The sequence below is a fragment of the Onychostoma macrolepis genome, chromosome 20, assembly GCF_012432095.1.
Source record: "Onychostoma macrolepis isolate SWU-2019 chromosome 20, ASM1243209v1, whole genome shotgun sequence".
Classification (NCBI taxonomy): Eukaryota; Metazoa; Chordata; class Actinopteri; order Cypriniformes; family Cyprinidae; genus Onychostoma; species Onychostoma macrolepis.
This window is the reverse complement of record NC_081174.1, coordinates 13140827-13160807: the sequence shown is the minus strand read 5'-3', so window position 1 is coordinate 13160807 and position 19981 is coordinate 13140827.

Sequence of the window (19981 nt, the reverse complement as noted above, 5' to 3'; positions counted from 1 at the left end):
GAAAAGCATTTTGTTTTGTGTCTTTAGGTTTGGTGCTTTAAATGACAGTGTGAATGTGAACCAGGACTAAATGTATCATTTAATTTTTTATTCCGGACAAGAACCAAGAGAACTGAATGACAAGTGTAAACAAATCCTTAGGCTTCCTCGTATATCCAGGTTTTACAAGAAAGCGGGAACCCTGTTTTTTTTTTTTTGTTTTTTTAAGTTGTTGTGGAGGTGAATTAAAATAAGAAATATCTTTAGTTGTTTAAATTTATTTAGATGCTTGTTTTGTATTATTTCAAATAATTTTAAGTCATCCTAAAGGCAAGTTTGCTGAGGCCCCCTAGTGGGCCCCGTCCCTCTGCTTGAGAATCACTGCTATAAATTATTATGCAGTCAGTAAAGACTACTCACTGTAAAAGCACAATGATTGTTCTGTATTCATTTTTTCCCCAAAGCATTTCTAAAACACATACTCTCATGAGCTCTTGTTCCAATTAAACAAATTTAAAAACTCTTTAGTAATTAGGTGCCTTTGGACCTCGAACAGGAAACGCTTGGTTGGTTTTAAAAGCCATTACATTGCTCATAGACAGCTGAGAAGCCAGCTCTTTGAGAGTATACCATCTGCTCATGTGAATCAAAATAACCTTCTCTGTACTTCTGAGCCATTAATGGCTTTTACTGTGTTGTGTAATTGTTCACGACGTGGAACGTAAAAAAAATCTAATTCAAATATATTTCTGAGCTCTTTAGTGCTGTTATACCTATATTCAGTTGACTGGCAGCTCTAAAAATGCCTGGGGCTCTAGGACAAGAAATTTAGCTAAATGTTTAAAATTTCATGGCAGTTTTATTGGTGTGTGGCACTTTTTGTTTCTGCTGAAATGGCCACTTGGTGAGGAGGATTGGAAAAAGAGATTTAGATTTGAGTACCCCAGATTCCCCATCACAGAAAGTGGAGCTGTCAGGAGTCATCACTTTATGAGACTCTATGTGTGTACGTAAATGTGTGTGCATGCATGCATGAATACAAGTGTGTGTATGTGCCTGCAGTATGGGAAAAGGGCTGTTTTTTGTGCAAGGGTTTTTAAATGTTACAGACTTGGCCCCCAGAGGGTTTCCGTGATGCTCCCAGTATCACTGATGTTGTAATACTCGGAAAACAGAGTTTTCTCCTAAACCCATAAGGTTAGCTGAACAGACCTATGTTTTGTTTATTCTGTTTTCTTTTTTTCAGGTTTATGACTTGCTTTCAGACACACTGATGACACACTTTCAGACAACACTAGATGTCACAATACTAGATGTGGGTCAATGTTTGTCTAGTTAGATTGACCCTGTTGGTAGATGTCATAACTGCAGCACTTCTCCACTGACGTTCAAATAATTTTATCAAATAAATAAAAGGCAACAAATATGTGACCCTGGACCACAAAACCAGTCTTAAGTCGCTGGGGTATATTTGTAGCAATAGCCCAGTGTATTGAAATTACACTGTAAAATTATAGATTTTTCTTTTATGCCAAAAATCATTAGTACAGATCATATTCCATGAAGATATTTTGTAAATTTACTACTGTAAATATATCAAAACGTCGTTTTCGATTAGTAATATGCATTGCTAAGAATTCATTTGGACAACTTTAAAGGCGATTTTCTCAATATTTAGATTTTTTTTTTTTGCACCTTCAGATTCCAGATTTTCAAATAGTTGTATCTCGGCCAAATATGGTCCTATCCTAACAAACCACAACAATGGAAAGCTTATTCAGCTTTCAAATGATGTATAAATCTCAATTTCGGAAAAACTGACACTTAAGACTGGTTTTGTGGTCCAGGGTCACATATATTCTTCAAATATTTCCTAAAAGAATGGATGAGTGTCAGACTGTACTGGTATGTGCATGTGTGTGCTGGGATGCTCCTGGTACTAAGAGCTCTATGTGTGGTCTGATTGATGAGGCTTGACTGTGTGGTTCCTCTCTATTTACCTGCTTCAGTAAACAGAGTTCCATCTTTATGGAGCCACTCACCCAGATACAGAAAGGGCTTGCGTGTTCAGCTCCATTAAACGGACTCATCCCTTGAGTCATGTTTATCTGGCCCAGCACAGGAGGGGCACGTGAGTAAACCTCAGTTGGAATGAATGTGCTTGACTTGGAACATATCTGACACCCTCTGGATAAGTCAGCAACTACTGTATGTCACATTACTTCAGTTATAAGATTGGTTCCATTTGGATTTCTGTTTCATTCATTTTGATTCTGATTCATTTGTGTATATTTAGACATAAGGTCTGTTTGCTTACATATAAATGCTGCAAGATGTACAGTGTATTTCTGACTAATTCAAATGGGTCTTTTTCAACTATAAACAGTGATTTGTTTTTGGAATCAGTCCACACTGGTCAAGTATTTATATAATGTGCTTCAGGACTGTTTTATGTTTAAAACTTTTATGCAAATGCACATACAGTAATAATGTTTCTGGTTGATTCACTAAAAATAACCAGCTCTTAAGAGTCATTTCATTGGTAAATCTGAATATTGCGAATCTTGCGATGCAGTTTGTTTTGCGACTATTCCACAAGGGCAACATCAGATTCAAGCTCCTTTAGTTACATTTGTTGAAGGGAATAGTTGACCCAAAAATAAAAATTGTCATTAATTACTCACCCTCATATCCTTCCAAATCCGTAAGACAAATTATGACATTTTTGATGAAATCTTAGAGCTTTCTGACCCTGCATAGACAGCAATGTAACTGAAACATTTTAAGACCCAGAAATGTAGTAAGGACATCGTTAAAATAGTCCATGCAACATCAGTGGTTCAATGTTATAAAGCTACAAGAATATTTTTTGTGCGCAACACAAACAAAATGAACAACTTTATTCAAAGATTTCTTCTCTTCCAGGTTAGTCTCCTCTGCCATTCATGAGAGCGCCATGATGCATGCATCTATTTTAACAATGGACTATTTTAATGATGTCTCTACTATGTTTCTGTGCCATAAAACATTTCAGTTGCGTTGCTGTCTATGCAGATTCAGAAAGCACTCAGATTTAATCAAAAATACCTTAACTGGTGTTCTGAAGATGAACTAAGGTCTTACGGGTTTGGAACCACATGAGGGTAAATAATTAATGACAGAATTCTCATTTTTGGGTGAACTATCTAGTGTTGTCAAATGATTAATCGGGATTAATCACATCCAAAATCAAAGTTTTTGTTTACATAAAATATATGTGTGTACTGTGTATATTTATTATGTATATATAAACACACACACATGCATGTATATATTTTAGAAAAATATTTTGTTTATATATTTAATATATTTATATATAATATAAATTATATAAATATAAACGTAAATACGTGTAAATATTTTCAAAATATATGCTGTAGGTGTGTATTTATATATACATAATAAATATACACAGTACACACACTGTGTATATGAAAACAAAAATTAATCGAGATTAATCATTTGACAGCACTAGAACTGTCCCTTCAAATCTAATGATATCACCTGTCAAATATGTACTCTGTGAGAAAGGTGTATTAAAACAAGCCAAACTATTGTATTTTTACATATTTGTATGGCTGTGTAGAGATATTGAGGCAATGATACAAGATTTAAAGTGGCTACAACATTTATACGAGATGTTTCAAGACATGTTGAATCAACTTGCAAATATATTTATGCAAATATATTTACAGGAATAATGTTTGGTTTTGATTCAATAAAAATATGCCATTTCATTCATAAATCTGAATATCGCAGTGCAAGCTTTGTTGAGGGCAACATCAAAATCAAGCTCCTTAAAGTAATGCAAAATTAATGCTGCATTCACGCCATATCATAATTACTGTAATTTTGACATGACAACACATGACATTCTACTTGGAGCTGTTCGCACCCTTGGACTTGGACCAGGAACTATTGCACTATCAAGTATAGTGCCTAATGAATCTGAGGTGGTCAGGTATTACAATTCGTTGCTCTCGGAAAGCTCCCAGTTCACAAGTTGTAATTACAAGTTCTTCGAGGACGTGAGCGTTTTTTACAAGTTGATATCTCGTAATAACGGTAATAAGAATATGGCGTGAACGCACCTTGGTTAGATTTGTTAAATCTGATGATATCACCTGTCAAACGTGCTTTGTGACAAAGGTGTTTTAAATCGGCCAAACTATGGGCAATGAGGGAGCTCCATGATTAATGCAGATTGAATGCCACTGAACAATTAACTCGTCTCCTCCAACATGATGAAATTTTGATATGCCCAGCTAGCATTAATGATGAACCACAATCCACTGTACCGCATTTTAAAGATCAACACATTTACACTCAACCCATTTTCTGATGACAATGTGTGAGTCACTTAAGAGGCATTTGATGAATTATGAACATCAGCCAGGCACAATATGTTTCTGGGATAGTGCTGAATAGCATGATGAATCCTCTAGAAACAATGGTGACATCTTGAAGGTAAACAGAATGAAGACGGATGGCTCATTACCTGCTGTTCCTTTGGATTTTCATTCCTCTCCAGTCATTATTTTGTTTGAAGTTGCTTACTACGTTGCTAAGTTTTGAAGTGGCAGCTATTTGTTAAATTTTTGGTTGCGCTCAATTCAGCTTTTCAAATTAAATGAACTCTCTGCATTTTCTACATTTTTTATTCATTTGTATGGCTCTGCAGAGATATTCAAGCAATGAAACAATACTTTACAAGAGCTGAAGTGGCCACATTTATAAGAGATGTTTTAGGACTGTTGTTTACAGTAATAATATTTTTCTCATGCTTTTCTCAGAAATAAAAATAATACTACGTCAACATGTTATACATTTCCCTTCAGTTTAGAATATCTAGTCAAGTCAAGACACTATTATTTGTATAGAGCTTTTAACAATGCAAATTATGCTTGATATAAAGCTGGGTGGCTTTACTGTATTTAGACGGGGTATCTATATATCTGAATGTATCTGTATACAAACTATGTTAACTCACAACTAATGACACACTAACCTACAGGATCCAGAGGTTTTGTGCATGTGAAAGCAAAATAAGGATAGAGCTTCTAACCTCATACTATAGTTATACTATCCCATAGATTTACTGTACTTTAACAGTTTATTGGAGTCGGCTTTATTGGAGTTGTTACTTCAAACAGACTGCTATAACATATTAAAAGGTCTCAATCTTTCAGTAACTTTATTATTTTTTGCTTTATGAAATCAGGCATGCTGACTGGTTGCCCTGGCAACAGGGCACCTGGTGCCAACCAATAGTGCTGCATTTCTATAACTAACTTTCTATAACCTCAGTTTCCCAAGGGAATAAGCAAGGGACCTCGGGCTCAGAACATTTGTTGCAGCTATTTTAAGACTATTTGTGGGGAAGAGCTTGATCAATGAAAAGAAAGGAAAAGAAAAGAAAAAAGCAGTAGTCAGTTGCGGCTTTTATCACTTTTAAATCAAGAAATTGCATCAGTTAGCCCATTCCAATTTCCTTAGGTGTCAAGACTTCATAGGGAACATGCAAAGACAGCATGAAAAAGTGGGTAAATTCGCATTAACACACAGGCTGACAGTATTGCATGAGTAAGTGCTGAGGAAAGTACATTAAAATGAAATATTGAATGGCCTTTGCCAATGTTTGTGCAGGGAGAAATGTTTGTGTGGTCATAATGTTGATTTACATGACAACTTGTGAAATCTTGCAAAGCTTGCAGCAAAAAGCATGAGACCCGGGTAAAATGTAGGTGCGTGTTTGCATATGTGTGTTGACAACACAGTCTCATCCCAACTCGTCACATACTGAAGCTTGGTCAGGACCGTTTTGGCATCGCTTTTTGACACTCGAGGTAGCCCTTTAGTGTCACTTTTCGACGTGAAGGGTCCTCCATTGTTTTAAATAGGAAACCCTTAGCGTCAATATGCCGACGCGATACTGGGAACTTTATCATCATAATTAAATGATATATTGGGTAATAACATTGCCATTATTGCATATATAGGGGTGTGATTTTTCAATCACCCTAACCCTAACAGTCAAAAAAGTTTCATTTATATTACATTATTTACACATTTATGAGCACATAAACCAACCCCTGCCCCTAAACCTACCATCTGTCAATAAAACACAAGATATAGCAGGCAGATACAACTACCGTCATAATTTATTTAAAAAGTATTAATATTCCAAGTCTTCCGAAGCAAAACGATTGATGGTCAGTTTTTGCAATAAATACCTGTGACTGCACTTATATTTGCCTGTGTGTGTTTTATATTGTTCAGAGGTGGGTAGGTTTAGGGTAGGGGTGGGTTTAGGTGCTCCAGTGAAAGTAAAAATGTATATAAAATTATTTCTATTTTTTACAAATGCATGCAAACCATTAAATTAAGACAAACAACTGAAAACAATGGAGGACCCTTAACGTCGAAAAGTGACACTAAAGGGGTACCTTCAGCGTCAAAAAGCGACGCCAAAATGGTCCTGACCAAGCTTCAATATGTGACGAGTTGGGAGTGAGACTGGGTTGGTGTTGAACCAAGAAGAATCGGAGGTGTTGCAAATAAACAATATTCACTGCCAAATTGGAAGGAACATATTTCCAGTGTCTTGTCTGTCATATAAACTAACTAATTGCCTAACTGACTAATTCTTCCCTTTAACGAAAAACAAATTAACTGTGTGAGCAGTCTCTAGTTTTACCAAACAACCTATCCAGCGGAAATGGACATTGTTTTTGTTCTCAGCATAACTTGCAGAGGTTCATGCTTTTTAGCCACTTGATATTATTTCCTTTCAGTGACTAATGATTCTGTGTTCTTACTGTTTGCAATAAATAAAATATGGGGGGGGGGGTCACGAATCTGGTCTGCACTTCCGTTCATTCACCACCAGAGGTCACTCGCTCACCACATTGACTTTCACACCACACATCACAATGGACTCCAACTCCCATCACCCATTACTGATCACAGCTGTCACCAATCACTCACTGCACTAATCACACGCACACCCGATCCTACGCACACACTGATCACACACTCTATTTAAACCCTGGACTTTCCTTCCGTTGGGGCCGAGTATTGTATTCTTTATCGCTGCCCTACACAGCCCGTTAGTTTCCCTAGTCTTTCCTTTCCTTGCCTTGCCTTGCCTTGCCTTGCCTTGCCTAGCCTCGCCTTTGTCGGATTGTGTTTTCCCCTGCCTGGACTATCGCTCACGTTTTTGGATTACCTCTCCTGTCTCGCCGCTTTGGATACTGTTTACCGATCGTCGACCCACGCTTGTCTCTGTTTACTATTTGTCTTGCCCATGTTATACCTGTTTGCCACTGTTTGACCCTGCCTGTTGTAACCACGTCTCTTGTCAATAAAAGTCTGCAGATGGATCCGCACGTCTCACGTCTCGTCAGCCCCGTAACAGGGGGTGTACAATTTTGAGCTACATTGTAGTAATTTTTATTTATTTATTTATTTATTTTTCAGAGTCTAAATATTAGTAATGATCACTCACAGTAGCATTTGCTCATTACTCACCAAAGTCCACAATGATAAAGCTTTTTTTTTCTTGCAGATACAGTGATACTGGACAGTAGAAGATCAATATTGTTTCCTCAATTTTTAAAGATGTCTATTCACCTTAAACATTAATGTTGTTTAATTGCAATGGGGGAGTCTGGAAACAGTTGTGTGCGAAAGTAATCATTCTGTTTTGAGTGCTTTCCATTCATTTACCCCTGAGAGCGCAAACAGTAGGCTGGGAAAGGTCAGGGACCATCGCTGAGATCTACGCTAGACCCCGACTGTGTTTTGAATGAATGGAACAGTGGATAAAAGAAAGACAGAGAGAGCAGAATGACAAAGTACTGTAAGTTTTAATGACTTGAGAGAATGAGCAGGGCTCAGTTTGGCTTAGCTTTTGGGTTTGCTCCAAATACTGTCCTGCTGACTTAAGGGCTCCCCTCTGCTCTTGTATCTGCAGTGAAAGAAGAGCTGAAGAAGAAAAAAAACAAGGATAATGTTAAAAGAGACTCCAGTGAGATAAATAACAGACAGATGAAGACCAGAGGTAAATCAGCTTTATCGAAATAAAGTGTAACCAAACAAACTACGCTGCTTTCTTTTGATCAGTGTGGTGAATTCGCTTAATTCATAATACCAATTCATGGGAATGCTAAGAAAAATATTTGTGTCACGATAAGCACACAAGGGAAGTGAGGAGACAAGAGGTAAACTTCAAAATAACAGTCTTTAATTAAATCCAAAAAGGGTAACACAAGGCAGGGAACACAAAACAGGACATCGACGTTAATACCAGCCATGGCGGAGCTGGTTGCTCTGGAGGCCATGGCGGGCGGTCTTCATGGCCATGGCCTCATCCTTCGCCCCGGCCTCTACGACCGGATCCTCTTAGCCCCCCCCAAAAAATAACTTGGGGAGAAATTAGGGCAAAACTCAGGAACAAGAGCCCTCCGCGGGATAAACTCAGGAACAAGAGCCCTCCGCGGGATAAACTCAGGAACAGGAGCCCTCCGCGGGCTAAACTCAGGAACAGGGGCCCTCTCGGGGGCTATCCACAGGAACAGGAGCCCTCCGTGGGCTAGTCTTGGAAGCTGAGGCCCTCTCTGGGCATGACATGAGATCCACAGCCCTCCTTAGGCTGAACGTGGTGACAGGGTTAACTCAGGAACCGCTTCCATGGAAGCAACAGGAGAAGCAGCTTGGGAATGGCCTCCGCGAACATGACTAGAGAAGCCGGCTGGCCCAGACAAGCCTCCATGGACAAGACAAGACCGACAAGACTGATTAAAAATGTTCCTATGGACACGATAAGACTTTAAAATATGGCTTCAGGGGACATGACTTAACTCTGGTCAGGGGCTGGAGCCGACACTGCAGCGAACTTTGGAGCTGAAGTGAGCAACAGCCGGCAGGCTTGACGTCGGAGCGGCCAGCGGGTTTGAGTGAGCCGCGGCCGGTGGAATGGAAAGGGCCGCGACCGGCAGGCTTGACTTCATAGTGGTGAACCTTGCATTTTTCTACTCCCTTTTAAACAGTGTTCTTGTATTCCAGTCATTCTTGAGACTTGGTGACGGGGCCCTCTCAGGGTTAACTCAGGAACCGCTTCAACAAAAAACGACCCTATAGGTCGTTTGTGCAAGCCCTTATTACGACCTATATTTACGTTTTAAAGTTAAGCGCCCTCTAGCACGCGTAAAAATAATGACAGTCTTGTGTTGCGTCTGTCGTCATGAAATGACGTATGACTGTCATTACCAATCAAAATGCCTGTTTATTTAAATGCAATGTGTGGACTTTTTACACCGATCTCACAGTATTCGTACATATTTTACTAGGTGGCTAATTCGTACGAATGACCACACCTAACCCTACCCCTAACAGGAATCATGCAAAATCTTAAAATATTTTAGTGCACATTTTATGAGCGCGTGCGTTCTCTGGGATCGAACCCATGATCGCATAATTACATATCGTCATATAACGCAATGCTCTACCAACCGAGCTACACGAAACCCGAACTGTAGAGCAGATAAAAGGGTACAAAACATTAATATGAAAATGTCCTGTTGCCGATAGGGGCGCAATTGTACTATACGCTCTGATGGGTCGTATTTCAGGGATTTGGACAAACGACCTATATGGGCGTATTGGTTGGAGGACAGGTTGGACTTAACTCTGGTCAAGTAAAAACTCAAAACTAAAAGACCCCCTTGCCACAGTCCTCTGCAGCGTACATCATTGTCAGAAAGGGTCTGATAAGTTTTATAGTTTTAAAATAATTTAAATCCTAATGTTAATATTTCCTGTCACAACCATATATGTCAGCACCATCTTCCAATTTCTGAGGAAATTATTTGAAATATTTAGATAATTTTATTCTCCTGAAGCAGGTTACATTAGCATCTAGCATCAACAGAAAAAAACAAAATGGCTACTACATGAACTCCATTTGTTTTATGAAAGAAATGCCAAATTTGTCAACACCGTCAGATGTCACCAACGTCAGATTTTGTGTTCCAATGATACATCAAAATACTTAAATGTGACCCTTGAATAAAAGCTTTATAAAAACACTAACATACTCACTGTTTGTTGGGTTTGTTTTAATTGATTGATTCAATGTATTTCATTGTTAAAAAGACTACAAATTCAGGTTTTCGTCACCACTGTCAGATGTGTCGGCTCGATCACCTCCATCAGAGGAATATTTTGATAATATTTAATTATGTTATTTTATATGTGTTGTGGAATTGTTGGTCACATGTGAAAGTGCAATCTGTCTGCTAACAAGATAATGTGTTTTGAAATGTTAAAAACATCTTGAATGCTGTTAAATTTAAAGTTGAAATTATATTACACAGTCCAAGGTAAAAAGCACATTTTGTTAAAAAAAGAGAAAATGTGGGAGGTTGTATTAAAGCATAGCTCAGTAGCTTAGTACATATATGATACATAAATGTAGATTAATTTGTCTGAGTACAAGGTTTTATTTTTTCAATTTTACACCCTGTTTTTTCCCACTTCTCAAGAATGACTGATTAAGCACAGTCCACTGCAGCACACGTGCCGATACAGGGACAGCTGTATCGATACTCCTCAAATCTCTGTGACGATACATCATCGTATCGATGAACCGAACACTAATATTTAGTGCCAAGATACACAATCTGAGTTGTGATCCTTTCCCATTACTAAAATGTGAGAAGCCTCAATTAAAAAAATACTTTACATAAATTTACTTTTAAGCCCTCTCAAACATTTTGACTTCCTTAGAGACCTCTTAATTAAAAACTCCTTTTAAATAATACAGAAAAGAAAGAAAGTGGCACAATGGGGCTAGAAACTAAAAAAAAGTCGATGTCTGAAACTTGTCCAAGCTTGATGTAATTACCTTGCGTAATTGCCGTGGTGTTGTCATGGTGGTATTGAATGTCAAGGCAACAAGGAATGAAAGAGATGAACAGGCGTGCTGTCATCATTATCAAGCAATTCAAATTCATCATTCATTATCGTCTTAAGATATAAATGAACAGCTGTCATTTCAGAGGTTTGACATCCTTAAACAAAGACATGATACACAGACATTTGAAAGTGACAAAAAATCTCTAAGTGTAAAAGCTGTGAGACTGTGATGGTACTTCAATAGGGATGTATGGTGTATCTTATGCAAAATGGCACTTTGTTTCAGTAACAAAAGTGAGACTTTGAAGAAGTTTTCAATGATTGCTCTTATTTCTGAAGAATGCTAGTGTGATTTGAAGACATGAAACTAGAGACCCTTTGCAAAGACATGCCCCCTTAGTTACTGTTGCAATGTCCAACAAGCCATGCCGCTCTCATGCCACTCATGTTCTCACATAGTGAAAAATCAACTTGATCTCATGACAATTCAAACATATTTTATGAGGTGGCTAATTCATATGACAAAATTCATGCAATTTTTGCTAAATCATACACATTGCACAATTCGTAGGAATTTGTGCGATTGACACCTAACCCTGCCCCTAAACCCACCCTTCACTGGGGCCTAGACAAATCATACAAAATCGTACCAGTGAGGTCATTCAAATTCATACGAATTAGCCACCTCATAAAATATGTAACGTTATGAATTGGTCATGAGATAGCATTAGAAAAATACATCACGGAGCAAAGAGTAAACTGACAACACACCGACAGACAACACAGAGCTGGTTACTTTAGATATGAAACAAAGTCTCAGCTTTCAAATTGAGTCTTTTTGTAAGAATTTCAAACCATTTTGTGGCTCTTGAATATGTCGTGACAGATAGCGCCTCAGTTCAAGTGGCACATGAACCGGTCGTCTTTATGTATTTACTTAAAGCATGAAATAAACATCAGAACATATTTTATTTCAACCGCGGAAAGATGTCAATACACACAATTTTCAAGTTTAAGTCCACCAAATTTAATCTACTCTACGTCTGTTTTGTTTCTTCGTCAGACAAAATGGCGGATTTGGCATTATGATTGGTCAGATTGTCTTTCAATCAAGCTCTTTGCGAAGGGTCAATATTAACAAGCAGCAGCCCTGTGTTTTGATTTCAATTACAATGTTCTTAAAGACTAAAAATACACACTGTAAATCTGTGAAAAAGCTACGGTAAAAACCTGTTAAATGGGTAACCCTAATATATACGGTGAAAAACCGTAATAGACATTTCAGACAATTTTACGGTGAAATACCGCTTTTGGAAGTGAAAAGAAATGTAAAATTTACAGGGAAAAAACGTAAATTGACGTTCCCAGAATTCCCTGCATTGCATTTCAAATTTTGTTTGAATTTGATGTTTTTTCTTTGAAATTACTAGGTTTCTTCTTAGTTTTTTCTTATCAGTTATGTTTATTAGGGTTGTATGTTACATCTAATGAATGTTTATTGCATATTTCAGTTTAATGAGTCTCACCATGATGGTGTTTAGTGCTTGTGTGAATGACACTGTGCACCTTCTATCTATGTTATTATTTAAAAGCTGCTTGTGATGGGCTTTGGTTCATCATGTGACTCTCATCACCACCTGCATTTGACGGTTATCAGTGTATTTCAAAGGTACAAAACAGATTTCAGTACTTCAATAGGTTGGTATATTAACATTATATCAGTTAATGAAATTACGGTATTTAACTGTAAATTTAAGTTAAAACCGTAAAAACCTAAAATGTTGTTATCGTATATTTTACGGTAGAATTCCGACAACCACAGCTGCTGTTTTTTTACCGTAAATTTTACAGAATTTTTTTAGACAACATTATATTGCTTAAACAGTGAAGTAATTGCTTTGTGAAGTTGTTCAAGAACTGTGCTAATGATCAGGTAGGCTATAGTATAAAATTACTACATACCAATATTTAAATTGTATATAACATCCCGTTGGAATAATCTCAATTAAATGTACAAATCTGTCAACATTTATGAACAACAACACAGAAACAGATTGTTAGCTTGTGCTTGACAAGAAACATTCTCAGTGAAAAAAGTCACATGCTCCCACAGTATAAGGAGTGAAATTCACAGAAGTACACTTTAGTGAGAAGTGCGCCTCCAGACATACACACACTTGGGCCCTTGTGTTTTGGAGGGAGGGGCATTCTAAGCTGATACACATCAGTGCGTTTCAGGTCCCCTGTGTATGTGTGTGTGTCTCAAGGCATGACTGTGACGGGAGTCACTGAGTCTCTCAGCCATTCCCTCTGCAGTCTTTGAGTCCCCTGTCCCAGAAGTCCTACTGTCTAATCCGTCCAGACAGCCACCAGGACATTGAGAAATAAACCCGTTTTATATCTAGAAATTGGCTTGGAAACTTTATCCAGATGTTTGTTTAGCCTTTGTCTTTGTGAAACTGGCTCAGGGCAGTGCAGTTTTTTGCAAGCCTTGCTCCAAATTCAAGTAAGGGCCTGTCTCTTTCTTTCAGTTATGCCTGGTTTCTGAATACTTTCTGCATATAAAATACTTTCAACTGAAGTTTTTACCTTCGCCCTCTGTCTATCTCTGCCTGTCAATCTCTCTCTGTCATTTTCTTTCTCCCACTAGCTGTTGTGCCAAGTGCAGTTGTGTCTCTGTGCAGTGAAGCGATGTCTCTAGAATTACTTTAAATGTGCAAAACAGCAACATACATAAACTGCAATGATCAACAGGGAAAAGGGACTTCAACCTGTACCTCATTTCTGCTAACACTAATGTGGCTTGATGTGCTAAATCAACTATGCTATTTTAGTGTGAACTGTCTGTCCATAGGCATCATTAATAATGGCGACCTGTCAACACCTCTTTTTACCATGACTGGTTTTGCCCCCCACACTTATGGCAAATAGGAAAACTGTTGAGCAGGGTTTTTCTGTTTTGTTTGTGGTTGGTGTAATGAATGGTGAACGTGCTGGAATTCCAGAAACACAGAACCACTCATACTGAAAGAAAAAGAGTTGCTACATGCTTGTTTATAAATGCATTTATCCACTGACCTACAAAATTCCAGGACTAATATTTAAATGTTTTTGCTCACCAAGACCAAGTATTTATTTGATCAAAAATACAGTAAAATGAGTAATATTATAAAATATTATTACAATTAAAAATAAATGTTTCCTCTTTGAATAATATATTTAAATGAAATTTATTTGTGTGATGGCAAAGCTACATTTTCATTAGTCTTTCCATTCATTCCAGTCTTCAGTGTCAAATGATTCTTCAGAAATCATTCCAATCATTCCATTATTATATTCAATGTTGAAAACATTTGTACTGCATAATATCTTTGTGAAAACTGTGATACACAATTATTACACAAGGTATGGGGTAAGTATTTACTTAGTATATATAACTTGTTTTTTTGTTTGCATATCAAGTCAAAATATTATGGTTTACCTTTTAGATTTTCTTCTGGAAATTCTACTGACCTGACCTTGGGTTCGGTACATCACATGGAGTATTTATTTATCAAAACAGTAAAAATATGATCTAATTAATATGAATAATTATTAATATTAACTGTCCTCCTCTAAATTAGGGAGGTTTATACACAACAACACAGATGGCAGATGTGGTTATGCAGCTCTCATTATTCCACTGATGCTTGACTTTTAAGTGCACATGTGTATGTGTGTTTGCTCACAAGCTCAATGTTACTGTAATAAAGTCTAATTTATTTATGAAATAGAAGACCCAGCACAGCCCACTTTGCCCTCATGGTACAGTGGGAAGCAGCAGTAATAGCCGGCCTGCACTCTGATAAGCAGTAAAGCAGTAATTGGGGTGTCATGAGCCACAGGTGTGATGTCCTCCCACATGTTTCTCTGAGCAATGTAGGAAGAGCTACCTGACTCTAATTAAAATGAGCCGCATCAGGAAGAGCTCACTACTTTGGTTGTGAATCAGTACATTTACTTTTACACATACAGTATCTAATGTTCTGTCATGTGTTCATGTCTTTGTACAACATTTTATGTTCTTGATCCCAAAACGGGTAATTATAATGAACTAAAACTAAAACCATTAAAAAAGCTTTCATTATTCGAAATAAAATAAACCTTAACTGAAAAAAACAAAACTTTTTAATTTCACCTATAGTTCCTAATGCAACATTTTTCATTTTGTAGTTTAGTTCAGTTCATATAGTTTAACTTGATATAAAATAAGACTGAAACTGTATAATAAAAACTTTATAAACATATATATATAATTATGACACACAATGAAATTGCTATGCTATTTTACTAAAAACACTATTATACTAACAATAAAAACTGTCTCAAAATACTATAATAAAAACTACAACATTATCTAAATAGTACTAAAATAACACCAATCCTAATCATAGACATTAAGCTGTGAAAACAAATGGCGGGATTTTACAATATTTAACAGTAATATGTAATGATAAAATGAATTTAGGAGTTTACAGTGAAATCAATTCAGGCTAGGTATTTATAATATAATATAATATAATATAATATAATATAATATAATATAATATAATATAATATAATATAATATAATATAATATAATATAATATAATATAATATATAATATAATATAATATAATATAATATAATATAATATAATATAATATAATATAATATGTTGGTATTTGTGGTTTACGGGAACTCTCCATAGGCGTAATGGTTTTTATACTGTACAAACTGTATATGCTATTGCCCTACACCAACCCTACACCTAACCCTACCCCTTACAGCAAACTTTGTGCATTTTTAGATTTTCAAAAAAAAAGAAAACACCATTTAGTATGTTTTTTAGAATCAGAATCAGAATGAGCTTTCATTGCCAGGTATGTTTACACATACCTGTTTTTTGTTTTTGACAGACGCTTCCACAGTGCAACAGAATGACAGCGACAGAACAAAAACCACAGATAATAAAAAGAAGAATTAAAAAATAGAACAAGTAAATAAGGAATAAAAATATACAAATTGACAATTGTATGTACATTTAACACTTTATTTTAAGGTGTCATAATACAGAGTAATTACCTAATTAAGTACTTAGTAGTAGCCGTTGTACTTACATGAAATAAAATGTACTTACCATGTAACTAAGTTATGGAACAGCCTGTAATTACAGTTTGCAATTATGTAGATGTAATAGGCAGCTACTGTTACTCTGTATTATGGACACCTTAAAATAAAGTGTTACCTACAGGGATATAACAATAGACAGTTGTATGCACAGGTATATTATGTGCAAATTGAAATGTATGTGTGTTAGATAAATAACTGTATAAGTGTATAAATAGTGTGTGTTCCACAATTATTGTCAGGCGTTCATGAGATGGATTGCCTGATGGAAGAAACTGTTCCTGTGCTGGTCGTTCTGGTGCTCAGAGCTCTGTAGCGTCGACCAGACGGCATCAGTTCAAAGAGGGAGTGTGCTGGATGTGAGGGGTCCAGAGTGATTTTGCCAGCCCTTTTGCTCACTCTGGATAAGTACAGTTGTTGAAGACTGGGGAGGGTTGTACCAATGTTTCGCTCAGCAGTCCGGACTACCCTCTGTAGTCTTCTGAGGTCAGATTCGGTAGCTGAGCTGAACCAGACAGTTATTGAAGTGCAGAGGACGGATTCAATGATGGCGGAGTAGAACTGTTTCAGCAGCTCCTGTGGCAGGTTGAACTTCCTCAGCTAGCGAAGGAAGTACAACCTCTGCTGGGCCTTTTTAACAATGGAGTCTATGTGAGTGTCCCACTTCAAGTCCTGAGAAATTGTGGTACCCAGGAACCTGAATGACTCCACTGCAGTCCCAGTGCTGTTCATGATGGTGAGTGGGGGGAGAGCAGGGGGCTTTCTCCTGAAGTCCACGATCATCTCCATCTGTTTTGAGCGTGTTCAGCTCAAGGTTGTTAAGACTGCACCAGACAGCCAGCTCCTTAACCCCCTGTCTGTAAGCAGACTCGTCACCGTCCTGAATGAGACCGATTTGTCGTCTGCAAACTTCAGGAGCTTGACAGAGGGGTCTTTAGATGTGGAGTCGTTGGTGTAGCGGGAGAAGAGCAGTGGGGAGAGGACACAACCCTGGGGGGCACCAGTGCTGATCATACGGGTGCTGGATGTGTATTTTCCCAGCCTCACTAGCTGCTGCCTGTCTGTCAGGAAGCTGTTGATCCACTGACAGATGGAAGTGGGCACGAGAGCTGAGTTAATTTGGGCAGGAGGAGGTTTGGAATGATAGTGTTAAAGGCCAAGCTGAAGTCCACAAACAAGATCCTCACATAAGTCCCTGGTCTGTCTAGATGTTGCAGAACATAATGCAGTCCCATGTTGACTGCATCGTCCACAGACCTGTTTGCTCTGTAGGCAAACTGAAGAGGATCCAGTAAGGGTCCAGTAATGTTCTTCAGGTGGGCCAGCACCAGTTTTTCAAAAGACTTCATGACCACAGACGTTAGAGTCACAGGCCTGTAGTCATTTAGACCTGTAATTTTGGATTTCTTTGGGATGGGGATGATGGTGGAGCGTTTGAAGCATGAAGGGACTTCGCACAGCTCCAGTGATCTGTTGAAGATCTGTGTGAAGATGGGGGCCAGCTGGTCAGCACAGGGTTTCAGACAGACTGGTGTAACACAATCTGGGCCTGGTGCTTTTTTCCTTTTCTGCTTCCGGAAGACCTGGAGCATGTCTTCACTGATCTGAATTGCAGGTGTGGGGGAGAGGGGGTTGCTGGAGGTGTTAATGGTTGTGTGGAGAGGTGTTCAGGGCGGGTGTAGGGTGTTTTTTCAAACCTGCAGTAGAACTCATTCAGATCGTCCGCCAGTTGTTGATTCCTTTTGTTTAAGCCTTTTGAATTACAGGGACATAGGCAGAGTCCTCATAAAGCACCTTCAAATTGTAATACCTCTGTCATACCCTTGTCATTAAATAAATTTGTGTCCCCATAAACCACAAATACCAACCAAGTTTTTGTGAAAAGTGGGGACATCCCATAGGTGTAATGGTTTTTATACTGTACAAACTGTATGTGCTATTGCCCTACACCAACCCTACACCTAACCCTACCCCTTACAGGAAACTTTGTGCTATTTTAGATTTTCAATACACTCCATTCTGTGTGATTTATAAGCGTTTTGAAAAGTGGGGACATGGGGTAATGTCCTGAAAAGACACACACACAAAATCAATTGAAAAACTAACACAACACAATGCATGATGCAATGCATAATTCAAAACACCTATGAAAATCTATGCAGAAAATTATTTAATATTAACACAATACATTGGGCCCTACTTATTATTTTTTCTCAAAGTGTGTTCACTATGAAGTTGCTTGTAGTAAACTGTAGAACTATAAAAATATTCTAAATGTATATACTGAAAATCCATGTCATAATTTTTTTTACAGTGTATCACCTTGAGAAAGAGAGTGTTTGCATAGTTAAATGACTGCTTGACCCGTTTCTGCCAGTGTGGTGACAGAATGACAGCAAAAAGAGCAATAGGTGTGACCATCAATATAATGAGCATTTAAATGTGTCCCATTAAAGGTTAACAGTTGGAATTCGTCTTGGTTGAGTTATCTCAGAACAGAACAGGCACTACCTCTGATGCAGGAACAGTTCTAATTTCATATTCATTATATAGTCGGACACAAATCAAATATCCAAGAATGAAACTGACAGATGATAGCCTACTTTTAAAATTTTATGACAAAAATATTGTTCATGTAGAATATAGAACCCTAACTGAAGCAGTAACCTCTGTAATATGTGTCTGCTCTTGATGTGCGTGTCTGCATTGTGATTCTTCTGCACATTAAACAGTCTGATTATTAACGACTGATCAGTGTGACTTCCATCTGCCCACAGCACTGGAGTCCCTCACGCATGCTTCATTCATCCTGAAGGGGTCAAGCTGTCAAAAATAAGTTTAAGGTCCATGCAATGTCTGTGACCAGGAAATCAACCATATTGTCATTTTCTAGACACTGCACAAAGAATTACATTCAGCTGCTTTTTCATCACAGGGGATGTTTTTCCAGTGTTGTTGTGAATATACTGCCATCTACTGAGGCAGACAGTTTAAGGTTCAGTGACTAATTCAAATTTGTTGCAGCGCTTTTGTGGTGTTCTTCACAGACATTAGACAGTAATAAACAAACATATAACCCAAAATAGTTACGGTGCTTTAACCCAATTGGCTGAGCAGCATTCCAACAAGAATGCTGATATAGAGCTGGGCCATGGCAGTGCAGTTTTAGTATTATAAACTATTTATTCATATTTTGAATTAGCTTTCTTTTTTGATTTTTGTTTATTTTATTTATTTTTTTATTTATTTTTTTACTAATTTTGTTTAGTGCTTTTGTAATTTTTATAATTTTTATAAGAGCTATAGCTTTATTTTATTTTTATTTTAATTTTAGTACTTCAACTTAATTATTTCACTTACCTGCCAAGGCAACATTTTCAATTTTTAGAATTTCTGTTTTTTTAAATGTAATTTTTCCAACATAATATTTTATAACTCATTTCAAATAGCAAAAGTAATTTTGAATAGTTTTAGTTTAAACAACACTGTAACAACGGCAGCATTTAAGGGAATATAGATTAATCTGAATGTAACTGTTGTGGGAGGGGAAAAAAAACAATGTTAATTTAACATCAATCAAAGCTAATAATGTTATACAGGCTAAAGTTCATTGTACCTCATTGTCCCTCACTTATTCAAATGTGTTACGTAAAATTGCAATGCACATCACTAATGATGATTTGATTAGGTAACAATTAATGTAAACATCATAAAGTAACATTTCATGACAGATCTAATTAGCCTACTGACTTTTTGTGTTACCTTACAATTAAAGGGCAAAGTCTAAAATAGTTGTTCCTATAGGTGGCCACTAGATGTCAGTCGTGTCTAAAAAACAACGAAAAAATGACAAAGGTGAGTTTTGTTGGAAACGTTTAAAATTGAGGAAAATGAGGT